General features: G+C 40.7%; 1 pseudogene; it reads left to right on the plus strand.

Annotated features, from left to right (window-relative positions):
• The first annotated feature begins 2,028 nt into the window (after nucleotides 1–2,028).
• The window catches only part of LOC111951947 (protocadherin-15-like), a 326,670-nt pseudogene continuing 302,190 nt past the window's right edge, over nucleotides 2,029–26,508 (plus strand).

Here is a 26,508-nt window from a genome sequence, read left to right on the forward strand (position 1 = left end):
ACCTAAGGCTCGTATTTCTGTGTGTTATTATGTTATAATTAAGTCTATGATTTGATAGAGCAGTCTGACTGAGCGATGGTAGGCACCAGCAGGCTTGTAAGCATTCATTTCAAAAGCACTTTCGTGCGTTTTGCCAGCAGTTCTTGCGCAATGCTTCAAGCATTGCACTGTTTATGACTTCAGTCTATCAACTCCCGAGATTAGGTCGTGTACCGATGTGAAATGGCTGCTAGTACCGGTGCACGCTAATGACGTTTCAAAGTCACTCGTCTGAGACTTGGATAGTAGTTGTCCCTTGCTCTGCATGGTTAACGCTGCTTCGAGGGTGGCTGTTGTCGATGTCGCCTCTCCTCCCCTCATTGTTCCTGGTTCGAGCCCAGTAGCGGCGAGGAGAGGGCGGAAAGTTATACTGTTAACTGAAATACTAAAGTTCCAATAAGAACATCCAATAGTCAAAGGTATATGTGAAATACAAATCGTATAAGAGAGAAATAGCCTATATTTCCTATAATAACTACACCTAAATTCTTTAACCTGTATATTTTGAAGACTTCAATGTTTAAAAGGCACACAGCTTTCATATGTTCTCATGTTCTGAGCAAGGAACTTAAACGTTAGCTTTTCTTAAATGGCACATATTGCACTTTTACTTTCTTCTCCAACATCTTGTTTTTGCATTATTTAACCAAATTGAACAATTCATTATTTATTTGAGGCATATTTGATTTTATTGATGTATTATATTAAGTTAAAATAATTTCATTCGGTATTGTTGTAATTGTCATTATTACAAATACATTTTTAAAAATCGCCGATTTAATCGTGTATCGTCTTTTTTTGGTCCTCCAATAATCGGAATCGGCGTTGAAAATCATATCGGTCGACCTCTAATCTGTACTTTACTTTACTATTTATATTTTTGACAACTTTTCTTTCAACGCCTTCCTAAAGAAAATAATGTACTTTTTACTCATACATATTTTCCTTTGACGAGCTCCAAAACTATTCATTACATTTTGAATGCTTAGCAGGACAGGAAAATGGTCCAATTCACACTCGTATCAAGAGAACATCCCTGGTCATCCCTACTGCCTCTTATCTGGTGGACTCACTYAACACATGCTTCGTTTGTAAATGGTGTCTGAGTGTTGGAGTGTGCCCCTGGCTATCCGTAAATAAACAAATACAACTACAAAATGGTACGTCTGGTTTGCTTAATATAAGGAATTTAAAACGATTTATACTTTTACATTTGATAATTAAGTATATTTTAGCAATTACATTTACTTTTGATACATATTTAAATGTAAAAGCAAATACTTACCTTAATACTTGAGTAAAAGTCTATCTTTACTTTTACTCAAGTATGACAATTGGGTACTTTTTCCACCACTGGAGCTGAGAGCAATAGGGGTAAAGACCAGTGATTGTTGCAAGGTGACTGCTAGGTGAATCATCATTAGATGTTTATAGTGTTAATATTGTTTCAGCACTAACATCATCCAGTCCATTCAGACAGAGTACAGTAAAGGCTAAAATGATTGCCAACTGATTGTAAATGGCTTTAGATGACCTTCACACTGCTGCTACCCTTAGCTGAGGGTAATCTTGATTGAGAGATAACACTTCTGCCTACTGTGGAGATACTGATGACCATTCACTTATTTTCACTGAAAGCATTTTCAGTTGGGACACAATTATTTTCACTTGTGCTATAGCCTATTGATTGGATTAATATTTTAATGTGTTCATCATTTATAAAATAGACTTGGTGAAAATAGAGTATGTGACATAACCTTGTCAAAGGTAATTTCTCTCATTCTTAATCCAAGTGTACAAAACCCTATAGAAACTAAGGTGTAGACTAGCATGGTCCTGTGTGTCTTTACTGTCCCTCCCTACCACTCTGTGTAGTAGGAGTTGGCCAGGTAGAGCTGCTTTGTCTGCCGACGTGGACAGGGGGAAAATACAGATTTACCCGACTTCACCTTTACTGCCCCGCGTAATACGATTACTGCTTAACGTCATGAGCATTTGCTCAGGCCGAGAGAGAGAGAGAGCGTCTGAATTTCAACGAGTAGTTGGTTTATGTAGGCTATGTGCTGTGCGCAGCAGAGTTTCGATGCTTGATATRCGTGCTTGCCAACAGAAATATACTAACTCGTACAATAGTTGTTATTTCTGGCCACCGAGTTTCCCTTTCAAGTGTAGGCGAGAGACAGGGGGCGGTCGAGGGCTGATGTGCTTGTGTGAGGATGTGTTCTAGTGTCAGTTGGCGTCTGTGACAATCGGAATAGGATTTGGGTGCTTTTGGAGACAACATGGTAAGACATTATTTTACGTTTGATATGACCGTCGTAATATTTGGACTTCAGTAAGGGAATCGTGTGTAGAGGTTGTTGAAATGTATTGGAATGTTTGTAGCCTGCCGCCTTTGTAATATATAGGATTATATAAACTATTGTGTTTGTTGTGTGTGGATCTATGATCTAGTCTAGTCCTTTCAAATAAAACGACTAAATGCGGTGTATAATCAATTCAGTATAGGGGGATGCCAGTAATATACCATTTTAACGTGTTAATAATTATTAGCATTATATTTCATCAGTGACATTGCGTCACCATGATTAAACTACTCTACCCGGGTAGACTACCGTTCCGTTAATCTCTTGAAAGTGAAGTTTTAAATCACACTGAGTGCATCAGCGTTCACATTGGATTACGCAAGGGTGATATACTATTAATGTTTTACTGTACACTGTAGCTGCAGGCGAAACAAAGAGTTGTTTCACGATAAGCAGTCGCTTTAAGGACGTCATGTCCCCCCGAGTCGAATGATCAGCGCTTTTGTTTTATGCGGAGAAGCATCCAAAAATCACACATTTGATGGCGCTATATAGCGCTATATAGCGTCATGGCGCTATATAGCGCCTTCACGCGCATGGGTCAGGTCTCTCTCTTTCTCTCTCTCTCGCGTTCTCGTTCTCTCTCGCCTGTGGATTTACCTCAAGGTTTGAACAGCCCAAACACCTTCTACAGCCCAATTCCTGACAGCTACCTTCCATTCGTCTTTTTTTCCTGATAAATATTTAGATACTGTTTATTTCTATCGAAAATTGGATACAACTGTGTCACTCTGATGTGCATGGAGCCATGTGCATAGATCAGGTTTAACGTTTCAGTTTAAATGTCACATGCACAAGTACAGTGAAATGCCTTATTTGCAAACTCAAAACCCAACAATGCAATAATCAATAACAATGTAATAGTAGAAGAAAAAAAACACGAGAATTAAGAAGACATATGAAGAAATCAATAAGTAAGTAAGTAAGCATACAATATACAGGGTTAGTTCCAATGCCATATTTACAATGTGCAGGGATACTGGAGTGATGGAGGTAGATATGTATGGGGTAACGTTACTAGGCAACATGATTTAAGATAAACAGTACCAGAAACTTGTTTGTGAGTGGGTGTGCATGTGTGTCAGTGGCGATTTTAGCATTTAAATCTTGGTYGGGCAAGCCAGCAAAGTTTTATGCATGCCAGCAAAGTCACAACACAACACTTAACAATATATTAATTGCACTATAACGGTGACAAACGGTGCCCACAAACTGTTAGGGCCTACATAAAGCTGTCCCAACCGAAGAGCTATCTTTACCACCGCTACACCTGGCTATRAGCGGAGCCTTGTCTGGCAGCGAAAGAGTTCATTCAGCCTCATTTAGTGCCTTTTTAAAAAACATAGCTGATATGGCTGACCTGCTTAAACAAATGTGTTTTTTACTGACAATTGAGATGTACAAACTATGGCATAAGGGAGCGATGAGCAGATAAGAGGTCATCCGTAATTTCGATTAAGACATTAATGAGCAAGCTAAGACGACGTAGTCTATATAACTATTTGTTCAGCACTTTTTAAATGTACAGTGACATAATTCAGAGCATGGGCATTGTAGTATTCTCCCTGTACACCAAGTTAGAACCATAMGATAAATAAATGGGGCATATGAGCAGACAATGGAAGCTCTTAAAATATTCGACAATTACATTTTTCTAAAACAGGCTATAGGCTAGATGTGCACCACCAAGTCAAACAGCAGGCTAAATTATGAGGGGGTGTAACGGTTTTCTTCCATAGTTGAAGGAGAGGACCAAAATGCAGCGCGGTTAGTGTTCAACATGTTTAATTTGACAATAAACGGTGAACATTAACAAATAACAAAATAACAAACGTGAAAGCCGAGACAGTCCTATCTGGTGCAGAACACAAACACAGAGACAGGAAACAATCACCCACAAAATCCCAACACAAAACAAGCCTCCTATATATGATTCTCAATCAGGGACAACGATTACCAGCTGCCTCTGATTGAGAACCATATTAGGCTGGACACAGAAACAGACAAACTAGATACACAACATAGAATTCCCACCCAGCTCACGTCCTGACCAACACTAAACAAGCAAAACACATAATAACTCTGATCAGGACGTTACAGGGGGAATYTMACCAAATTATTAGGGCGAGGCACATGGGCTACTAACAGCTTACTACACAACATACACTTAGTATTACTCTCTCTGKTACAGTATACATATCTCCCTGGCATAGTACATCATTTATGTAGCAGCATACAATATATTTTTGGACTCACCATTGTGCTGTGCTCACTTGAACAGGAAGGTGGTGCGGCAGTCCTTCTTGTGGGTAAATTTAGTCATGTAACTTAGACTGGCATTCTCTGAATTTACGGTGCTTTCAAGACAATTYGGAACTCGAAAATTAACAAGATTGAATCATGACGTCAGTGATCTTCAGGTCGGAGCACTAGAGGAAGTCAGAGTTCCTAACTTGGAGTTCCGAGTTGGATGACCGTTAAAAAACATATTTTCCTTGTCYCAGCTCATTATTTTCAGAGTTCCCAGTTGTCGGTTTCCAGTTGTTTTTAACGCTGCAGAAGTCATGATGGATTGACAGCATGGCCAATGTATTCAACCTTTTCTGTCCCATCGTGTTGCGTGTGAATGTTAATCATTTTAAGCTTGGAAAGAGACCCTTAAACCCAGACTTGGACCACACACCCTCTCCACRGAATAGCAGGCAGGGGAAGCAAAATAGTGGTTAATTTGCAACGCTTGCAGTTAGCCACTGACTCCTTCCAAACCACTCATTGTTGAATTTGCGATTTCTGACTAACTAGCATGGTATTCTTTCACTGTAATAGCTACTGTAAATTGGACAGCGCAGTTAGATTAACAAGAATTTAAGCTTTCTGCCAATYTCAGATATGTCTATGTCCTGTTACTTACAACCGTGGAAGGGACAGTGATCCCAAAGAAGTTTAATTGTTTGCAAACTGATATGTGTCACGTATAAGTGGCAAAATAACATGCACATTTAAAAAAATAGATAATAATACATTAGATAAAACTTCAAGTCAAAAGTTTGGACACACCTACTAATTCCAGGCTTTTTCTTTATTTTTACTATTTTCTACATTGTAGTGAAGACATAATAGTGAAGACATCAAAACTATAAAATAACACACATGGAATCATGTACTAACCAAAAAAGTGTTAAACAAATCAAATATATTTTATATTCTTCAAAGTTGCCACCCTTTGCCTTGATGACAACTTTGCATGCTCTTGGCATTCTCTCAACCAGCTTCACCTGGAATGCTTTTCCAACAGTCTTGAAGGAGTTCCCACATATATGCTGAGCTATTGTTGGCTGCTTTTCCATCACTCTGCTGTCCAACTCAACCCAAACCATCTCAATTGGGTCGAGGTCCGGTGATTGTGGAGMATCTGATGCAGCACTCCATCACTCTCCTTGGTCAAAAATCCCTTACAAAGCCTGGATATGTACTGTGTTATTGTCCTGTTGAAAAACAAATGWTAGTCCCACTAAGTCCAAACCAGATGGGATGGCATATACGGTAGATGTAGAATGCCATGGGTAGCCATGCTGGTTACGTGTGTCTTGAATTCTAAATAAATCACAGACAGTGTCACCAGCAAAGGCCCCCACACCATCACACCTCCTCCTCCGTGCTTCATGGTGGGAACCACACATGCAGAGATCATCCGTTGATCTACTACGCGTCTCACAAAGACACGGCGGGTGTAACCAAAAACTCAAATTTGGACTCAATTTCCACCGGTCTATTGTCCATTCCTCATGTTTCTTGGCCAAAGCAAGTCTCTTCTTCTTATTGGTGTCCTTTAGTAGTGGTTTCTTTGCAGCAATTAGACCATGAAGGCCTGATTCATGCAGTCTCCTCTGAATAGTTGATGTTGAGATGTGTCTGTTACTTGAATTCTGTGAAGCATTTATTTGGGCTGCAACTTCTGAGGCTGGTAACTCTGATGAACGTATTCTCTGCAGCAGAGGTAACTCTGGGTCTTCCTTTCCTGTGGCGGTCCTCATGAGAGCCAGTTTCATCATAGCGCTTGATTGTTTTTGTAACTGCACTTGAAGAAACTTTGAAAGTTCTTGACATTTTCTGGATGACTGACCTTCATGTCATCTGCCCTTTTTTTCCTTCTTTTTTTTCACCTAAAATGACATACCCAAATCTAACTGCCTGTAGCTCAGGCCCTGAAGCAAGGATATGCATATTCTTAATACCACTTGAAAGGAAACACTTTGAAGTTTGTGGAAATGTGAAAGGAATGTAGGAGAATATAGCATATTAGATCTGGTAAAAAATAATACAAAGAAAAAACAACTGTTTTTTTTATAATTTCTTTGTACCATCAGCTTTGAAATGCAAGAGAAAGGCCATATTGTAATATTCCAGCCCAGTTCATATTTGATTTTGGCCACTAGATGGCAGCAGTGTATGTGCAAAGTTTTAGACTGATCCAATGAACCATTGCATTTCTGTTAAAAATGTTGTATCAAGACTGCCCAAATGTGCCTAATTGGTTTATTAATAACTTTTCATGTTCAAAACTGTGGACTCTCCTCAAACAATAGCATGGTATTCTTTCACTTTAATGGTTGCTGTAAATTGGACAGTGCAGTTAGATGAACAAGAATTTAAGCTTTCTGCCAAAATCAGATATGTCTACAGTATGTCCTGGGAAATGTTCATGTTACTTACAACCTCATGCTAATCGCATTAGCCTACGTTAGCTCAAGACTCCCGTGGACGGGACACCGATCCTGAAAGTAATGATGGACTGTCAATTCACTTTGCTTATTTGAGCTGTTCTTGCCATAATATGGAGGTGTTCTTTTACCAAATAGGGCTATCCTCTGTGTACCACCCCTACCTTGTCACAACACAAACGCATTAAGAAGGAAAACAATTCCACAAATTAACTTTTAACAAGGCACACCTGTTAATTGAAGCTTGTTGAGAGAATGCCAAGCATGTGCAAAGCTGTCATCAAGGCAAAGGCTACTTTGAAGAATCTCAAATATAAAATATATTTTGGTTTGTTTAAAACTTTTTGGGTAACTACATATGTGTTATTTCATAGTGTGTTATTTTCATATGTGTTATTTCATAGTTTTGTTGTCTTCACTATTATTCTACAATGTAGAAAATAGTAAAAATGAAGAAAAACCCTGAAATGAGTAGGTGTGTCCAAACTTTTGACTGGTACTGTATTTAAATATATATATATATATATATTTAGCTAAACAGGCAGTGCTAAAAACAGCCTCTGCCCCACCTTCCCTGAATGACAGGTCACCACTGGTGTGTGTAGAGTCAGTAGAAATGTACAGTGCATTCGGAAAGTATTCAGACCCCTTGGCTTTTTTCCAGAATTTGTTACGTTACAGCCTTATTCTAAAATTGATTAAATTATTTTTTYTCCTCATCCATCTACACACAATACCTCATAATGACAAAGTGAACACAGATTTTTTTAAATGTATGCACAGATCCTTTGTTATGAGACTCGAAATTGAACTCAGATGAATCCTGTTTCCATAGATTATCCTTAGGCTGTTTCTACAACTTGATTGGCGTCCACCTGTGGTAAATTCAATTGATTGGACTTGATTTGGAAAGGCACACAAATCAAATCGAATTTATTGGTCACATACACATAGTTAGCAGATGTTATTGTGAGTGTAGCAAAATGCTTGTGCTTCTAGTTCTGACAGTGCAGCAATATCTAACAAGTAATACCAAACAATTTCACAACAAATACCTAATACACACAATTCTAATCAAAGGWATTGAATAAGAATATATAAATATATGGATGAGCAATGACAGAGCGCATAGGCTAAGATGCAATAGATAGTATAGAATACAGTATATACAGTTGAAGTCGGAGGTTTACATACACTTAGGTGAAAATTACAGGCCTCTCTCATCTTTTTAAGTGGGAGAACTTGCACAATTGGTGGCTGACTAAATACTTTTTTGCCCCACTGTACATTGTAGGTCAATGCTTTCGAAGTTYTTTGTGTGTAGGCCTGCATGCGTGGTCATATATTCCAAGAGGGGTTCTCATCTCAGGAAAAGAGATGAGTGATTCGTGTCTCCATTAAACTTCAAATGAGGTGACTTGTCCCAGAGAGCAGGAGTGGTCAGCCTTGGTTAGCCCGACATAGGGCACCGTACAGTGAACGCAATGGCGTCCTAYATTGCTAGGATGCGGAGCCCGGGAACATATTTGGTGAAAAGTCCTAAGGTTTAGGCCTGAATGTTATTGAAGGCAATCCTATAATTCATTACTCTTTGTCTGTCTATCTGGATTGTATAATGTGAAGAAACCTTCTGACCTTTTCTCCACACAGGCACATAACTCCGACTATGGTAGACAGTGGTAGGACACACTGTGACTTGTCTTATGCGCGGATTACCACAGCTGGAGTTTGGTGTATATGTTCCAGGCTTCGCATTCTAGCGATCTAGGACGCCATGCAATGAATGRAATGGCGTCCTAGATATATATGACTAGCCTTTGCCATGCTCTATGCATCCAAGCCACAGTATAGGACTACATCAGCAGGATGTGTTTAGTATCTGAGTTAAATGAGTTATATTCTGCCTGAGGTTACATTGACTTGTGTAATCCCTGGTTTTCTAAACCTCTTCTCTTGTTAAGACTATCCCTTAATAACTATTGACAAGGAGGTTTTGTCAATAGTTGAGTGATGTATAATCTCCCTCAAGACATCGCAATGCAAGTCAGAAGACATGTGGCATTGAGTTCATAATGAAGCGATGGAATTCAATTAAATCTGCAACGCAGCACACACAGAATGTGTATAGCCTAAGACAAAATCATTCCCTTACATTCTCCTCCTTGTACGCATTGCACAGTTTGAGAGTTCTGGACTGCACCAAAGGAGCTAGACGAATGATGCCAGGTCTTCAGTACATGACATGAGGACTTCCTTACATTACTCTATCTTTATTGTCAGTAAGAGAAGAGGAGGCTCAAGGCATCTTAAGATACAGTATTAATAAGGTGAACCAAAGAGGTTATAATGCTCTGATAACTATTCAGAACCAGAGGCTATACATTGTCCATTCTGATATAATGAAGTACTTCTTTAGATTTATGAATGTACAGTAGAGAATAGCATAGGGAATGATGGGTAGGCCAAAAAATACCTGAAAACACCAGTATTCAAGATGGCCTCGCTCTACATATTGTGCAACTGGGACTTGTCTTTCTTTTCATCAAAATGCTATGTGAGCCAAATAGATATTGGAGACAATTTTATAACTCGCAGCATTGTGTGTTCTGATTGTTGTAGTAGTAGTAGTAGTAGTAGTAGTAGTAGTAGTAGTAGTAGTAGTAGTTTGCACTTGTGACTCATCGCCTCTTCATTATTACCCTGGGCTCATGCAAGGAAGGTGTGCGTGTATGTGTGTATGTTTGTGTGTTTATGTTATAAAACACAAATGAAACAAGGTTGGAACACTCCCATGACTAACTAATGGTTCCCTCTCATCTGGCGCAACACTGCATGAGACATTACTAAACGATGACAAGTCTGAGACATATTACAGTGTTATTAATTGAAATTAAGCATTTATGTTTTACCTCGTGTGGGTTTTTCTTATTTTCTAGAAATATTTCCCTAAAGCGAACCTTTTGAGGTATTGCCAGTTTAAATGTGGCTGTTTGAATGTCGTGGCAATGGACACATTTGGGTGTTGTTCAGTTATTTTGTTGAGTGCTGACATAACAAAGACCATATCCCACGATGTTGTGTTGAACATTTGCATAGTCCCAGTGGGATTTCAGTCAGGGTCATTGAGCACTGCCAYAAATATGGTAGGATGACAATAACCATGTGGTGACAGAAGCTATTATAAGGAGGTCAAAAGATTACAGTARATGCAGGATATGACCTTGTGAGGTCACATATACAGTAACCTCTTACTGTTAGTAACACACAGAAGGTGATGGATGGCCTTATGCACAGTCCAAAGTGACATTTTGCTAAATGTAAGGGAGCCATTCCACCAGTAGTTTATGACACCCGTGGTCGCAATACCTGAAATGATTTCACTCTGTCTGGATGTGGAGACGGAGACGAGCCAGGATCGCTAGAAAGACTTGTTCTAACCCCCCCCCCCTGTGTTTCAATTTCCCCAGACATTGTGTGAGATGCAGGGCTGTATTAAGATCTAACCTCCTATGCGTACATGCCACGTTTATCAAGAGGGCTGGTTCAGGTTGAGCACCCTTATCAAATCAGTCCATAATTAGATGCTGAGGTACATTAGACCGTCTGGTACTACTCTGACACCTGGAGTGGCCTGAAGTAGGAACAGAGGCATGGCACAGGGACAGTGGCACAAGATCAAAGGTTATTACTGACAGCAGGGGAGGGTTCATATCAGGGCAGGGCTGATTGTGGGTAGATTTTCCAGGTGGGGTCTTGCTCTCTCTCTCTCTTAACATGTATCTTCCGCAATGCTTTGGCGATACGGAGTGAATCCACCTCTAAGTGATTGCAGGTCTTACTTCCCTCAATATCCCTTTTGTATCTGTACACAAGTGAGCAAGCCTTGGGCTGTCCATTTGGTATTGTCACAATATTTTTAGCGAAATTAATAGTCTAACCACTTTGAGCTAGCTGATCCAAAGATCATGCTGCCTTTGTGTTGTCACACACACACACACACACACACACACACACACACACACACACACACACACACACACACACACACACACACACACACACACCACACACACACACACACACACCACACACACACACACACACACACACACACACACACACACACACACACACACACACACACACACACACACACACACACACAGGTTACACACACACACAGTGGAGTAGTTCAGTGGCCTGCATAAAGAGACGTTCTATAGTTCAAAGAATCATCACATTGTCCGTGCTTAAGGGGTTCCAGCCATCCTCAGACAATGGGATATGTGAAGATAATGGGATGGGGGTCAAATATGCATATTAAAGTTCTTGCTTCCAACTGATGATTTTTATGTGCTTGGACTGAGGTTTTTAGGGATTACTATGACGTAGTTCTAATTGGAATGTAACTCCCAGGTTGGGAGTAGCAAATTGCTCCCTTTTTTATCACAAATGGCTGGACCTCTCTTTGGTTGTTACCATTAGCAGATCCATTCTACCCACTGAAATGCTCTCAGAAAGTGTAAGAGGTAAGTGAACACTGATGCTTCATTCAAACAGACTTCGGCTGTTACTTCAATAACTTTTTTAYAGAAGAGAAGTGGTTGACTTGAATACTAGATGTGTTTAAGGTTGGCTGTTTTTAGCTGAGATTGAATGGTGGCAATATGATTTAAAATGGATTGGAATGAAAAAAGCTCTTAAAGGCGAATATTGTGCAATAACTTGTTCTCTTTCACTGTCAATGTCAGGTCTGGTATGCATTCTTGCAGATGTAATTTATTTTGTATGCGACCAAACCATTCAGCTCTTCAGTGAGATGGTTATCTATGCTGACTATACATAACTGTTTTGTAAGGTAGAAGTTATGTTGAATGTTGGTCATGCTATAGAAGCTCTGGTAGAACTGGGGGCATTGTTAAAGAGTCTGATTGTGTGTGGCTCAGCCAGGAGCAGGCTAGCAGCAAAAAATATCCTATTTCTTTGAGTTATCATGCATTATACCTAGCAAGCATTTGAGTTAGCTAGCAAGGTTGTGTATTGARTTGCTTCTCCTGTGGTGGTTATGAGCAGCTAAAATGTTAATGATATGTCTTTACTACAGCATTTTTACCCATCTATTTCACATTGCATTGATGATTAATAGCCATCACCGTGAAGAATGACAACAGCCTTTATATGTGACTAGGCGTATGTCACACGTCAATACTTCAAAGGAGAGGTATTTGAAGGGAAACATATATTTTTTCACCAAAATGTGTTTTTCTGGCAGAAATGCCATCCGGAACATGTGAACTTTCATGTGCCTTAATAACAAACGTGGACCCCATCTGTTAATATGAATACAATTGTTAAATTACGAGTCTAGTTGTTTTAGCCACGGAAAAAGTCAGGAACCTTCCCGCTAGCTATGTTTGGCTGAGATAATGGTTGGGCTGGATATGCCGAGAGATAAGTTCGYACTGGTAGCCATGTAGCATGCTTCTGTCTATAGCATGAGAGGCTCAGTATTTGTCGGTAATAATTCTAACGCTGCTTTTTTGAAAGATATCACAAAGAACTGCAAAAGTCTTGCTAATGCCCTCCACTTTCTGGTGGACTGAGTTTTTAAATCAGTGGAATGCCAAGTGGAAGCAGAGCAAAATAACTAAGGAGATGGAAAAAACTCTGCCGTTTGATTGCAAATATGCGGAGGAAGTTTTAAAGATAACACAAAGAAAGCTATTTGTATAAAACACCTGTCTCCGGGTTACATCTTCAAACTAAGGGCAACCATGGCATCCGTGACAGAGAGGGAGAAGCYTTCATCCATGTATATGGGTAAGAGAGTCTAGCTAGCAACATTTTCCGATATTATACGTTTCTAATTTTGTCAGAAAGTCGTTTTCATTGCCAGTTAAAGTGTACTGTTAACTAGCTAGCTGACGTTAACTGGCTAGCTCGCTAGCTAACGTTATGTGTATGATCTGTGTAGTAATGTCATTTGTATCTCAGAAATCCATTTGCATTGCTAGTTATAGCCTAATATTAGCTAGCTAGCCAACATTGAAACTGGTTGGTTAGCTTTAGCTACCTGCAGATTCATGTATGGTAGTAATGTTAGGAGTTGGGATTATGTGTCATTGTTTAGCGAGCTAGCTAGCTACATGTCTAAACAAAAGACTCCACTATGCAAGTAACCAATTCACTCTACCGTTTTACTATATCCTAWGCATGTGACAAATAAACTTTGTTTTTATTTAATATAGTATGTTTACCAGAGACGGTAATGTGAAGAACAACATGACCTGTACCAAAGTCAAATTAGGATATAACGTTAGGCCAATGAGACAGTGTCCTAGTTAAAAAATGATCCGGTAGTATGCCCTGCTTTTATTTCGTCACACGCACAACTGCAAGCTATTTTCTGTAATTAGCTTGCCATTAACTTGTAAATAATGATCTTGTTGTGAGTTTATTTTCCTGTAATAATGCATACATATTTTCCTGTAATAATGCATACAGAATAGCTTAAGTTAAGACGCTGTCAGCTATGATATGGTCATTATTTGAACTGGCTAGCCAGCTAACTTAATTTAAAGCTAGACATGAACCAAAACATTGTTTAGAAAGTTGCTTTTAGTTGGCTGGTTTGCTAGATTGACACATACTAAATCATTTTTTTAAWGGATGGGTTTATTGGTGTTACAATTTTAATTTAAAGAATGTTTATGATGTCACTGCGACAACTGATAAGACATGTCGATAGACGTAGTATAAACCTTTAGTATAAACCTTTATTAGTCTTGGAGCCGGCGAAGGCAACTGGGAAAGCTGCCGCTACCGTCAATATTACTCGCCAACGTGCAATCATTGGACAATAAATTAGACGAGGTACCATCACGAATATCCTACCAACGGGACACCAAAAACTGTAATATCTTATGTTTCACGGAATCGTGGCTGAATGACGACATGGATATTCAGCTAGCGGGATACACGCTGCACCGGCAGGATAGAACAGCACACTCCGGTAAGACGAGGGGGGGCAGGGGCGGTCTGTGCATATTTGTAAACAACAGCTGGTGCACGAAATCTAAGGAAGTCTCTAGATTTTGCTCGCCTAAAGTAGAGTATATTGTGATAAATTGCAGGCCGCACTACTTGCCTAGAGAGTTCTCAGCTATACTTTTCGTGGCTGTTTATGTACCACCACAAACAGATGCTGGCACTAAGACCGCACTCAGTCAGCTGTATAAGGAAATATGCAAACAGGAAACCACTCACCCAGAGGCGGCGCTCCTAGTGGCCGGAGACTTTAATGCAGGGAAACTTAAATCAGTTCTACCAAATCTCTATCAACATGTTAAATGTGCAACCAGAGGGAAAACAATTCTAGATCACCTGTACTCCACACACAGAGACGCGTACAAAGCTCTCCCTCGRCCTCCATTTGGTAAATCRGACCACAASTCTATCCTCCTGATTCCTGCTTACAAGCAAAAATMAAAGCAGGAAGCACCAGTGACTCGGTCTATAAAAAAGTGGTCAGATGAAGCAGATGCTAAACTACAGGACTGTTTTGCTATCACAGACTGGAACATGTTCCGGGATTCTTCCGATGACATAGAGGAATACACCACATCAGTCACTGGCTTTATCAATAAGTGCATCGAGGACGTCATCCCCACAGTGACTGTACGTACATACCCCAACCAGAAGCCATGGATTACAGGCAACATTCGCACTGAGCTAAAGGGTAGAGCTGCCGATTTCAWGGTGCGGGACTCTAACCCGGAAGCTTACAAGAAATCCTGCTATGCCCTGCGACGAACCATCAAACAGGCAAAGCGTCAATACAGGGGCTAAGATTGAATCATACTACACCGGCTCCGACGATCGTCAGATGTGGCAGGGCTTGCAAACTATTACAGACTACAAAGGGAAGCACAGCCGCGAGCTGCCCAGTGACACGAGCCTACCAGATGAGCTAAATCACTTCTATGCTCACTTCGAGGCAAGCAACACTGAGGCATGCATGAGAGCATCAGCTGTTCRGGATGACTGTGTGATCACGCTCTCCGTAGCCGACGTGAGTAAGACCTTTAAACAGGTCAACATACACAAGGCTGCGGGGCCAGACGGATTACCAGGACGTGTGCTCCGGGCATGTGCTGACCAACTGGCAGGTGTCTTCACTGACATTTTCAACATGTCCCTGATTGAGTCTGTAATACCAACATGTTTCAAGCAGACCACCATAGTCCCAGTGCCCAAGAACACATAGGCAACCTGCCTAAATGACTACAGACCCGTAGCACTCACGTCCATAGCCATGAAGTGCTATGAAAGGCTAGTAATGGCTCACATCAACACCATTATCCCAGAAACCCTAGACCCACTCCAATTTTATACCGACCAAACAGATCCACAGATGATGCAATCTCTATTGCACTCCAAACTGCCCTTTCCCACCGGGACAAAAGGAACACCTATGTGAGAATGCTATTCATTGACTACAGCTCAGCGTTCAACACCATAGTACCCTCAAAGCTCATCACTAAGCTAAGGAACCTGGGACTAAACACCTCCCTCTGCAACTGGATCCTGGACTTCCTGACGGGTCACCCCCAGGTGGTGAGGGTAGGTAGCAAGACATCCGCCACGCTGATCCTCAACACTGGAGCTCCCCAGGGGTGCGTGCTGTCCCCTCCTGTACACCCTGTTCACCCACGACTACATGGCCAAGCATGACTCCAACACCATCATTAAGTTTGCTGACGACACAACAGTGGTAGGCCTGATCACCGACAACGACGAGACAGCCTATAGGGAGGATGTCAGAGACCTGGCTGGGTGGTGCCAGAATAACAACCTATCCCTCAATGTAACCAAGAACTAAGGAGCTGATTGTGGACTGCAGGAAAAAGAGCACCGAGCACGTCCCCATTCTCATCGACGAGGCTATAGCGGAGCAGGTTGAGAGCTTCAAGTTCCTTGGTGTCCACATCAATAACAAACTAGAWTGGTCCAAACACACCAAGACAGTCGTAAAGAGGACACGACAAAGCCTATTCCCCCTCAGGAAACTAAAAAGATTTGGCATGGGTCCTGAGATCCTCAAAAGGTTCTACAMCTGCAACATCGAGAGCATCCTGACCGGTTGCATCACTGCCTGGTACGGCAATTGCTCGGCCTCTGACCGCAAGGCACTTCAGAGGGTAGTGCGTACGGCCCATTACATCCCTGGGGCAAAGCTGCCTGCCATCCAGGACCTCTACACCAGGCGGTGTCAGAGGCAGGCCCTAAAAATTGTCAAAGACCCCAGCCACCCCAGTCATAGACTGTTCTCTCTACTACCGCATGGCAAGGGGTACCGGAGTGCCAAGTCTAGGACAAAAAGGCTTCTCAACAGTTTTTACCCCCAAGCCATAAGACTCCTGAACAGGTAACCATATGGATATGGATAAACAGAGAGTAGCAGAAGCGTAAAAGAGGGGTGGGGGGGCACACAATGCAAATAGTCCGGGTAACCATATGGATATGGTTACCCCCCCACCCCTCTTTTACGCTTCTGCTACTCTCTGTTTATCATATATGCATAGTCACTTTAACTATACATTCATGTACATGTTCATACTACCTCATTTGGCCCTACCAACCAGTGCTCCTGCACATTGGCTAACCGGGCTGTCTGCATTGTGTCCCACCACCCGCCAACCCCTCTTTTTACGCTACTGCTACTCTCTGTTCATCATATATGCATAGTCACTTTAACCATACCTACATGTACATACTACCTCAATAAGCCTGACTAACCGGTGTCTGTATATAGCCTTGCTACTGTTATTTTCGAAATGTATTTTTACTGTTGTTTTATTTCTTTACTTACCTACACACACACACACACAGACACACACACACATATACCTTTTTTTCGTACTATTGGTTAGAGCCTGTAAGTAAGCATTTCACATTTCGGCGCACGTGACAAATACATTTTGATTTGATTTGATTCGATATCTTTGGTTGCTTAGTACACTACCACACTCACTATGCTTAGCACATGGCCTCACATGTGAATTCTTAAAAAATGGGTGAGACTTAAGCWTAAGAGAGTGTGAACGATGCTGAATGGTGTAGACAAATAAGAGCTCACCAATAGGTGTACCAAAACATCCAAGGGACATTTTCTCAAAACAGAATTTGTTTCCCATTGTTCCTCAACTGTAGTGTATAATATATACTTTTCTAGCAGAGTCTGTACTTTTATCCAATGTAAAAAARYCTATTTCAAATTTTGCTAAAAAAGACCGAATCGAGCCGGTCGGTCACACAGTAATGATTGTTTTTCAACAGGTTTTGATTGTACATTTCCCGTCAAGTATATATGTGGGTGCTTCATCGTACTGTAGGTTTAAATGAAGTGGTTTTGATGCTTCAATGCCCTTGATGCTTCAATGCCTTCTTACAAGATGTGATTATGTTGCTGTCTATGGATGTATTCCTGCCCACTCCTTTTCAAGCCAACGATGTTCACCAGATCAATTGTTTAATCAGCTGTTATATAGTGACTGCTAGTCACAATTTCAAGCCTTCTTCGGATTGAAGTATCAGTAATTCAAACATGGGTTGAAGCTTAGTTGGAAACCTTTCCTCACAATGAATGATTTGTGATTACAACAGATTGACTTCCACAGCAAGTATGTTAAGCCACACATTAAGTAGAGGAAATCTCACCAAAAGTCAAAAGTGCTTTGTTAGGAGTCAGCGGTTAATGTTTAACACCCATTGTACTGAGCTGAGTGCCTTGTAACATGGATACTAGGCCTACATTGGGATGCTAAGCAGTGAGCCAGAAAAGCACCCACATGGGTTTAACTCCACGGGGTTTAGAGCTTTGGAACGTGGTCATGAGATGAATCAGACAGAGGTATTATAAACCTCAGAGCTCTGCAGCTCTCTCAGTGACTATAAATGAAAACCTTCCCCATCAGAAACAAAACATTGTATACAGTGTTGCATCTGTCCCGCTGTCAAAAACTTGATTTTTTACATATATGTGACCCACCACCTCGATTTGGTCTTATGTAGCAACATTTGAAATTGTGTGTTTTACATTGCATATAAGTAAGGACTCAGAGCTATAAAATTGTTTAACATAGTCTGCAGATGAGGAACAATGGGAAAGTATTTCTGCTTTGAAAGTTAATAAACTTGTAACCCCACTTTTGATGAAATGGTCCTTMAATGTTTTGGTACACCTACTGGAGAGCTCTTCTCTGTCTATACCTATTCAGCATCGTTCACACCTTAGCCCCATCCATCTACTTAAGGATTCACACATGATGCCATGTGCTAAACAGAGTGAATAAGGTAGTGTAATATACAACCAAAGATTTCAAGAAAGTAGTAGCCTACAAAAAAGAAAAACTCCAGGTAAAAATACACTTTGGCCAATATCCTAATTTAAATTGATGGGTCATGTGAAATAAATGCTAAAACCACTCCCCAGCCACATCTAGCTAAGTGGATGGGTCACTATTGTCTAGACAGGTACACATGTTCATGAAATACAATAGATGGCCATAATCACCCCCAGAGACACCTAGCTAACCTGATTGGTCATGTAATCATTCTCATGCGAAGTGGAGTCTTTTGTTTAGACATGTAGCTAGCTAGCTAAACAATTAACCATAATCTCAACCCATAGCTACAGTACAAACAGATTGTCATAGCTAGCCGCTATGCATTAAATGCTGGAGTATGAATCTGCAATAACACTTGAAGTCAGAAGTTTACATACACTTAGGTTGGAGTCATTAAAACTAATTTTTCAACCACTCCACAAATTTATTGTTAACAAACTATAGTTTTGGCAAGTCGGTTAGGACATCTACTTTGTGCATGACATAAGTAATTTTTCCAACAATTGTTTACAGACAGATTATTTCACTTATAATTCACTGTATCACATTTTCTTGTGGGTCAGAAGTTTACATACACTAAGTTGACTGTGCCTTTAAACAGCTTGGAAAATTCTTGAAAATGATGTCATAGCTTTAGAAACTTCTGATAGGCTAATTGACATAATTTGAATCAATTGGAGGTGTACCTGTGGATGTATTTCAAGGCCTACCTTCACACTCAGTGCCTCTTTGCTTGACATCATCGGAAAATCAAAATAAATCAGCCAAGACCTCAGATAAAAATTTGGAGACCTCCACAAGTCTGGTTCATCCCTGGGAGCAATTTTCAAATGCCTGAAGGTACGACGTTCATCTGTACAAACAATAGTACGCAAGTATAAACACCATGGGACCACGCAGCCGTCATACCGCTCAGGAAGGAGATGCGTTCTGTCTCCTAGAGATGAACGTACTTTGGTGCGAAAASTGCATGTCACGACTTCCGCCGAAGTCGGCTCCCCTCCTTGTTCGGGCGGCGTTCGGCGGTCGACGTCACCGGCCTTCCAGCCATCACCGCTCCATTTTTCATTGTTCCATTTGTTTTGTCTTGTTCCTCGCACACCTGGTTTACATTCCCTAATCACACTGCATATATATATTCCTCTGTTCCCCTCATGTCTTTGTGTAGAATTGTTTTGTGTTGGGTTTGTTTATTCGCGCCAGTCTGGGTTTTCACCCTGGTATTGCCTGTACCCTATTTGGGGTTATTGTTTGGCGAACTTGTTTGTATTATATTTGACGGTATTTTGCGCCCGTCTATTTGGGTGCTCTTGGCTAATAAAGTTGCCTGATCACCTATTCTCTGCTCTCCTGCACTTGACTCAAATTACCAGCAGCGAAAACCCTGACAGTGAAAATCAATCCCAGAACAACAGCAAAGGACCTTGTGAAGATGCTGGAGGAAAAAGTTACACAAGTATCTATATCCACATTAAAACAAGTCCTATATCGACATAGCCTGAAAGGCCGCTCAGCAAGGTTTTGGAGCAGTGGCTTCTTCCATCATAAAAAAGCCAGACTACGGTTTGCAACTGCACATGGGGACAAAGATCGTACTATTTGGAGAAATGTCCTCTGGTCTGATGAAACAAAAATAGAACTGTTTGGCCATAATGGCCATCGTTATGTTTAGAGGAAAAGGGGAGGCTTGCAAGCCGAAGAACACCATCCCAACCGTGAAGCATGGGGTGGCAGCATCATGTTGTGGGGGTGCGTTGCTGCAGGAGGGACTGGTGCACTTCACAAAATAGATGGCATTTGAGGGAGGAAAAGTATGTGGATATATTGAAGCAACATCTCAAGACATCAGTCAGGAAGTTAAAGCTTGATCGCAAATGGGTCTTCCAAATGGACAATGACCCCCAAGCATACTTCCAAAGTAGTGGCAAAATGGCTTAAGGACAACAAAGTCAAGGTATTGAAGTGGCCATTACAAAGCCCTGACCTCAATCCCATAGAAAATTGGTGGGCAGAACTGAAAAAGTGTGTGCAAGCATGGAGGCCTACAAACCTGACTCAGTTACACCAGCTCTGTCAGGAGGAATGGGCCAAAATTCACCCAACTTATTGTTGGACGCTTGTGGAAGTCTACCTGAAACATTTGACACAAGTTAAACATTTTAAAGGCAATGCTACCAAATACTAATTTAGTGTATGTAAACTTCAAACCCACTGGGAATGTGGTGAAAGAAATAAAAGCTGAAATAAATAATTATCTCTACTATTATTCTGACATTTCACAATCTTAAAATAAAGTGGTGATCCTAACTGACCTAAAACAGGGAATTTTTACTTGGATTAAATGTCAGCAATTGTGAAAAACTGAGTTTAAATGTATTTGGCCACAGTGTATGTAATCTTCTGACTTCAACTGTAGCTAAAGCTAACCAACTAGGTTAAATGTTAGCTAGCTAGCTAACATTATGCTATAACTAGCAATGCAAATGGATTTCTGAGATACAAATAATATTTCTACACAGATTATACACGTAACGTTAGCTAGCGAGCCAGCAAGCTAACGTTTYCTAGCTAGCTAACAGTATGTTTTAACGTGCAATGAAACCACTTTCTGACAAAATGAGAAATATATAATATCGGAAAATGTAGCTAGACACTTACCTGTATACATGGATGAACGCTTCACAGCAGTGTGTCTTTTCCATTTGGTTTGTAGCTAGCTACAGCTTGTTCAGCCCATTGTTGTGTCAAGTCACTCRGGTTCACACATAAAGTAGTCCATCACAACTTTTTCCCACTGATCTTTGTCCATAGTGCCTGCTAAATTCTGGGCGGCAATGTTGTTGAGAGTAGTAGCAACACTTTTGCAGATCTCCATGGCTAACGTTATATCTTTCATAAAAGCCATGGTAGCAAGGATTATCTATACACACTGACCAGCTCATGTTATAGACAGACGRGTGCTACATGGCAGGCCAATCCGAACTCACCTCTGCATATCCAGCCCATCCAATATCTCAGCCAATCATGGCTAGCGTGAAGATTCCTGACTTTTTCTAGATGYCATACAAGTTTGTTATTAAGGCAAATGAATGATCCCATGCTCCAGAAGACATTTCTGCCAAAAAACACATTTTGATAAAAAATACATAACAATTAAAATGCCTCTCCTGTGAAGTAGTGACATGAGACAAAAGCCTAGCTTCTTGAAACAGTTCACATAGAGCATTTCCCCACTATGAGGTTGGAATAATAATGTGAAATTGTGAAAATTATGAAAATGCACTTTTATTGTAAAAGTTTTTTGAAAAAATGGCCTGAAATTGTAGCCTGTTTTGGTGGAATGAAGTTTTGCCCTTAGTTATTACTGGTCCAATAAGAAAGAGAGTTCCAAACCTCCCAATAACAGCAAGTGTTCAGTTTTCCCCTCCCCACTCAATCCTAGCAAAATTCTTGATTGAAAAATTGCTCTTTGCTAAGAAATCATTTTTGTTTATTTTTTGAAAATTTTAATTGCAATCAATCACAGTAAGGTACTTAATTGTTACCCCAAAATTATTCGATATTGAGATAAAAATGGCTACATTGGACCTTCAAGCACAATACATTTGTAACATATTGCATGAATTGGWTTGGTAACATATCACACCAATTGCAAAACTTGTGTGATATCATATGAATTGCAAAATACGTAATATATCACACAAAATAGATGACATAATAATGTTTTGCTTAAAATGTCGATACACTACACTGAACAAAAATATAAATGCAACATGTAAAGTGTTGGTCCCAATTGGATGACGTTGTACACCAAACACTGTCTTGGCCTGTGAGCACCACTTTCAAAACTACTGGCTGAAATTATACAAAAGTTTGACAGTACGTCTTTAAGTTTCCCAATATAACTGTTTGTGGAGAGGTTAGAACTGTTTGTGGAAAGATCCAGTGGTGTAGTGGAGGGTATACGCTGTATACCCACTTATATTTCAGTGAGCATTGTGTATACTCACTTCTTAATCCCCACTATGCGTGTCAATGTAGTGTAGTGGAGGTATACGCCGTATCAATTAATAAGGTTGATGGAAKGGATCAAAATGTTTGGCTTAAAATGTGGATAAACTAGACTGAATAAAAATATAAATGCAACATGTAAAGTGTTTGTCCTTGAGCTGAAATTTAAAAAAAATTCCATACACACAAAAAGCTTATTTCTAATTTRCTTGCACAAATTTAAAAAGATAATCCATCCAACTGACAGGTGTGGCATATCAACAAGCTGATTAAACAGCATGATCATTACACAGGTGCACCTTGTGCTAGGGACAATAAAAGGCCACTGTTCACAACGTTGTGAACAGTGTCCCATGGTGGCGTTATGGTATGGGCAGGCATAAGCTACGGACAACGAACATAATTGCATTTTATTGATGGCAATTTGATTCCACAGAGGTACCGTGACGGCATCCAGAGGCCCATTCTCGTGCCATTCATCCACCTTCATAACCTCATGTTTTAGCATAATAATGCACAGCCCCATATTGCAAGGATCTGTACAGAAATCCTGGAAGCTGAAAATGTCCCAGTTCTTCCATGGCCTGCATACTCATGTACGACAGAGTGTTCCAATTCCTCACACTATCCAGCAACTTTGCGCAGCAATTGAAGAGGAGTGAGGCAACATTCCACAGGCCACAATCAACAGCCTGATCAACTCTCTGTGAAGGAGATGTGTCGCGCTGCATAAGGCAAATGATGGACCCACCAGATATTGACTGGTTTTCTGATCCACGTCCCTACTTAAACATTTTTTTTATCTGTGATTAACAGATGCATATCTGTATTCCCAGTCATGTGAAWTACATACATTTGGGCCTAATCTATTTATGAATAGATATGAAATGTAACTCAGTAAAATCTTTGAAATTGTTGCATGTGTCATTTATATTTTTGTTCAGTATATTATTTATTACAATTTTAGTCACATCAATGTGTACATGTTAGTAGGCCTACATGTGAATGTTCTAAAATGCAAATTGCATGAAAATACTGTTCTAAAATGCACACCGCTCCTGCGAGTTCATGGACAGAGATGGAAATATCCGTTGGAAATTTAGAAAGAGGGGAGATCTAAAGATGCACAACTATCATGGGTTGCTAATATGACTAGGATAATGCCTTTGGCTGCTAGACAATGAAAGAACGCTGAAAGAAGAACAGGAGAACGAAAATGAGGAAGTCTTTATAAAATAATTGGCTCCACGTTTCTATGGTGGGATTTTGACTATAGGCTACTTTGAAGCAGGGTAAGACATTCCTCTTAATATGAAGTAAAACCACCAGGTTTCAAACAATTACGGAACAGGAAAATATAGATATATAGATAATAGATAAGCTTAACCATCTTATGGTAGATGGAAAGGCTTTCCCAAAAACCTTCTCAATTAAATGTTAACTAGCTACAAAGTAGCCTGGCAGAATACCATGATTATTTGCATCAATCCAGTGGCCATTTGTTGTGCATCAAATATGCTAAAGAAACACTGCTAACAGTGCTAGGTGCTGAGCACTTGAATTGAAGGGCAACTACAATCTAAATTTCTTWGATTTTTCCCAGACCTCAAAAGTGGTCTGATGTGATATAAGCATTGGTATGGACTTAGAACATCCAATGTTGTTGTTTTTCTATTAAAAAAGTGTGACTTTGAGAGTGAAAACCTGAACATTTTGGTAAAATTTGAATAACTAGAATTTCTGTTTCAGTTGAAAACCTAATTTATCTGCTTCAACAGTAGACCTACTTGCACAGTACAGCTTGGGTTGGTCTGACTGTGAAAATACCAATATGGGATTTATCATTTTGGTCATTCAGAATGTATGTCACTGTTTTTCATAAAAACAAATTCACACAGGGGACATTTCCTTCGCTGGGTGGGCCGTTTGGGAAATGTCTGGCAAAATGTGAGTATTTCTACTTCTCCAGGCACCACTACACCACTGGAGACATCATAACTGTTTTTGGAGAGATATGAAAGGTTTAGTGGGCCGCAGGGCTCTATTGACTTTCCATGCGGGGTCTAGCTTTACTGTAGAATATTGCTCTAATATCTGTTTACTTTTTGCTTTTTACTTTAGTATCCCAGGATGGTGTCTCAGAGTGTGGAGAGAAACACCTATCCCACTCATATTTATAGAATTGATTATCAACTATGACACTAGTGCTAGAACTAGCTAGTATTGGAATTAGCTCTTAAAAGCTATGATAGAGAAGCATGAGGCACACACACACACACACACACACACACACACACACACACACACACACACACACACACACACACACACACACACACACACACACTTCACTCTCTCTCTTTATCTTTCTCTCTCTCTCACACTGATTATGTCTATTCTGCATTTACTGTAAAATGAAAACATAACACCAACAAGCACAGCGGCTGTATCTTGTTCTATGTATTTCTCCATTATAATAAACATATTAAATCTTTCATTTGCTTTCAGGAGGACTGCAAAAGCATATAATGGTGTTTATTCCATCCCCTATTATGCTTCGAACACACCGACAGCGTCCTTGCGCAAATAGAATGCAGCATCATCTGGATATGTATGTAACATTCACCTTCTGCTACCATTTCTGTCAAGCCGTCTACGCATACAGCTTGACACATACGTTGGAAACATCYACCGCACCGCAACTGCCTCTGCAATGCAATGCTGCAAGGAAAACACAGCGTTTCATTGGAAAATAATGTAATTCTGGTGRACCAAATGCAATGATGCTGTCGATGTGTTCGAAGCGTTAGGGTCACTATGCTGCAGCAGAACTACCCAGGAAAGACTGTCTGATGTTAACACTTCCCAGTCCAAAAGGCTGTATATTGCTGCCACATGAATTGAAAGGCATGGTTACAATAACTGCAATTAAACTACTAAACTCAGAAAAAAAATAAACATATTTTTTTCAGGACCCTGTCTTTCATAGATAATTAGTAAAAATCCAAATAAKTTCACATTTCTTCATTGTAAAGGGTTTAAACACAGTTTCCCATGCTTGTTCAATGAACCATAATTAATGCACATGCACCTGTGGAACGGTCTTTAAGACACTAACAGCTTACAGACGGTAGGCAATTAAGGTCACAGTTATGACAACTTAGGACACTAAAGAGGCCTTTCTACTGACTCTGGAAAAACACAAAAAGAAAGATGCCCAGGGTCCCTGCTTATCTGTGTGAACGTGCCTTAGGTCATCCTGCAAGGAGGCATGAGGACTGCAGATGTGGCCAGGGCAATAAATTGCAATGTCCGTACTGTGAGATGCCTAAGACAACGCTACAGGGAGACAGGATGGACAGCTGATCATCCTCGCAGTGGCAGACCACGTGTAACAATACCTGCACAAGATTGGTGCATCCGAACATCACACCTGCGGACAGGTACAGGATGGCAACAACAACTGCCTGAGTTACACCAGGAACGCACAATCCCTCCATCAGTGCTCAGGCTGTCCGCAATAGACTGAGAGAGGCTGGACTAAGGGRTTGTAGGTCTGTTGTAAGGCAGGTCCTCACCGGCAACAACATCGCCTATGGGCACAAACCCACCYTCGCTGGACCACACAGGACTGACAAAAAGTGCTCTTCACTGACGAGTCGCGGTTTTGGTTCACCAGGGGTGATGGTCGGATTCTCGTTTATCGTCTAGGAATGAGCGTTACATCGAGGCCTGTACTCTGGAGCGGGATCGATTTGGAGGTGGAGGGTCCGTCATGGTCTGGGGCGGTGTGTCACAGCATCATCGGACTGAGCTTGTTGTCACTGCAGGCAATCTCAACACTGTGCATTACAGGGAAGACACCGTCCTCCCTCATGTGTTACCCTTCCAGCAGGCTCATCCTGACATGACCCTCCAGCATGACAATGCCACCAGCCATACTGCTCGTTCTGTGCATGATTT

The sequence above is a fragment of the Salvelinus sp. IW2-2015 genome, linkage group LG25, assembly GCF_002910315.2.
Source record: "Salvelinus sp. IW2-2015 linkage group LG25, ASM291031v2, whole genome shotgun sequence".
NCBI classification, from domain to species: domain Eukaryota; kingdom Metazoa; phylum Chordata; class Actinopteri; order Salmoniformes; family Salmonidae; genus Salvelinus; species Salvelinus sp. IW2-2015.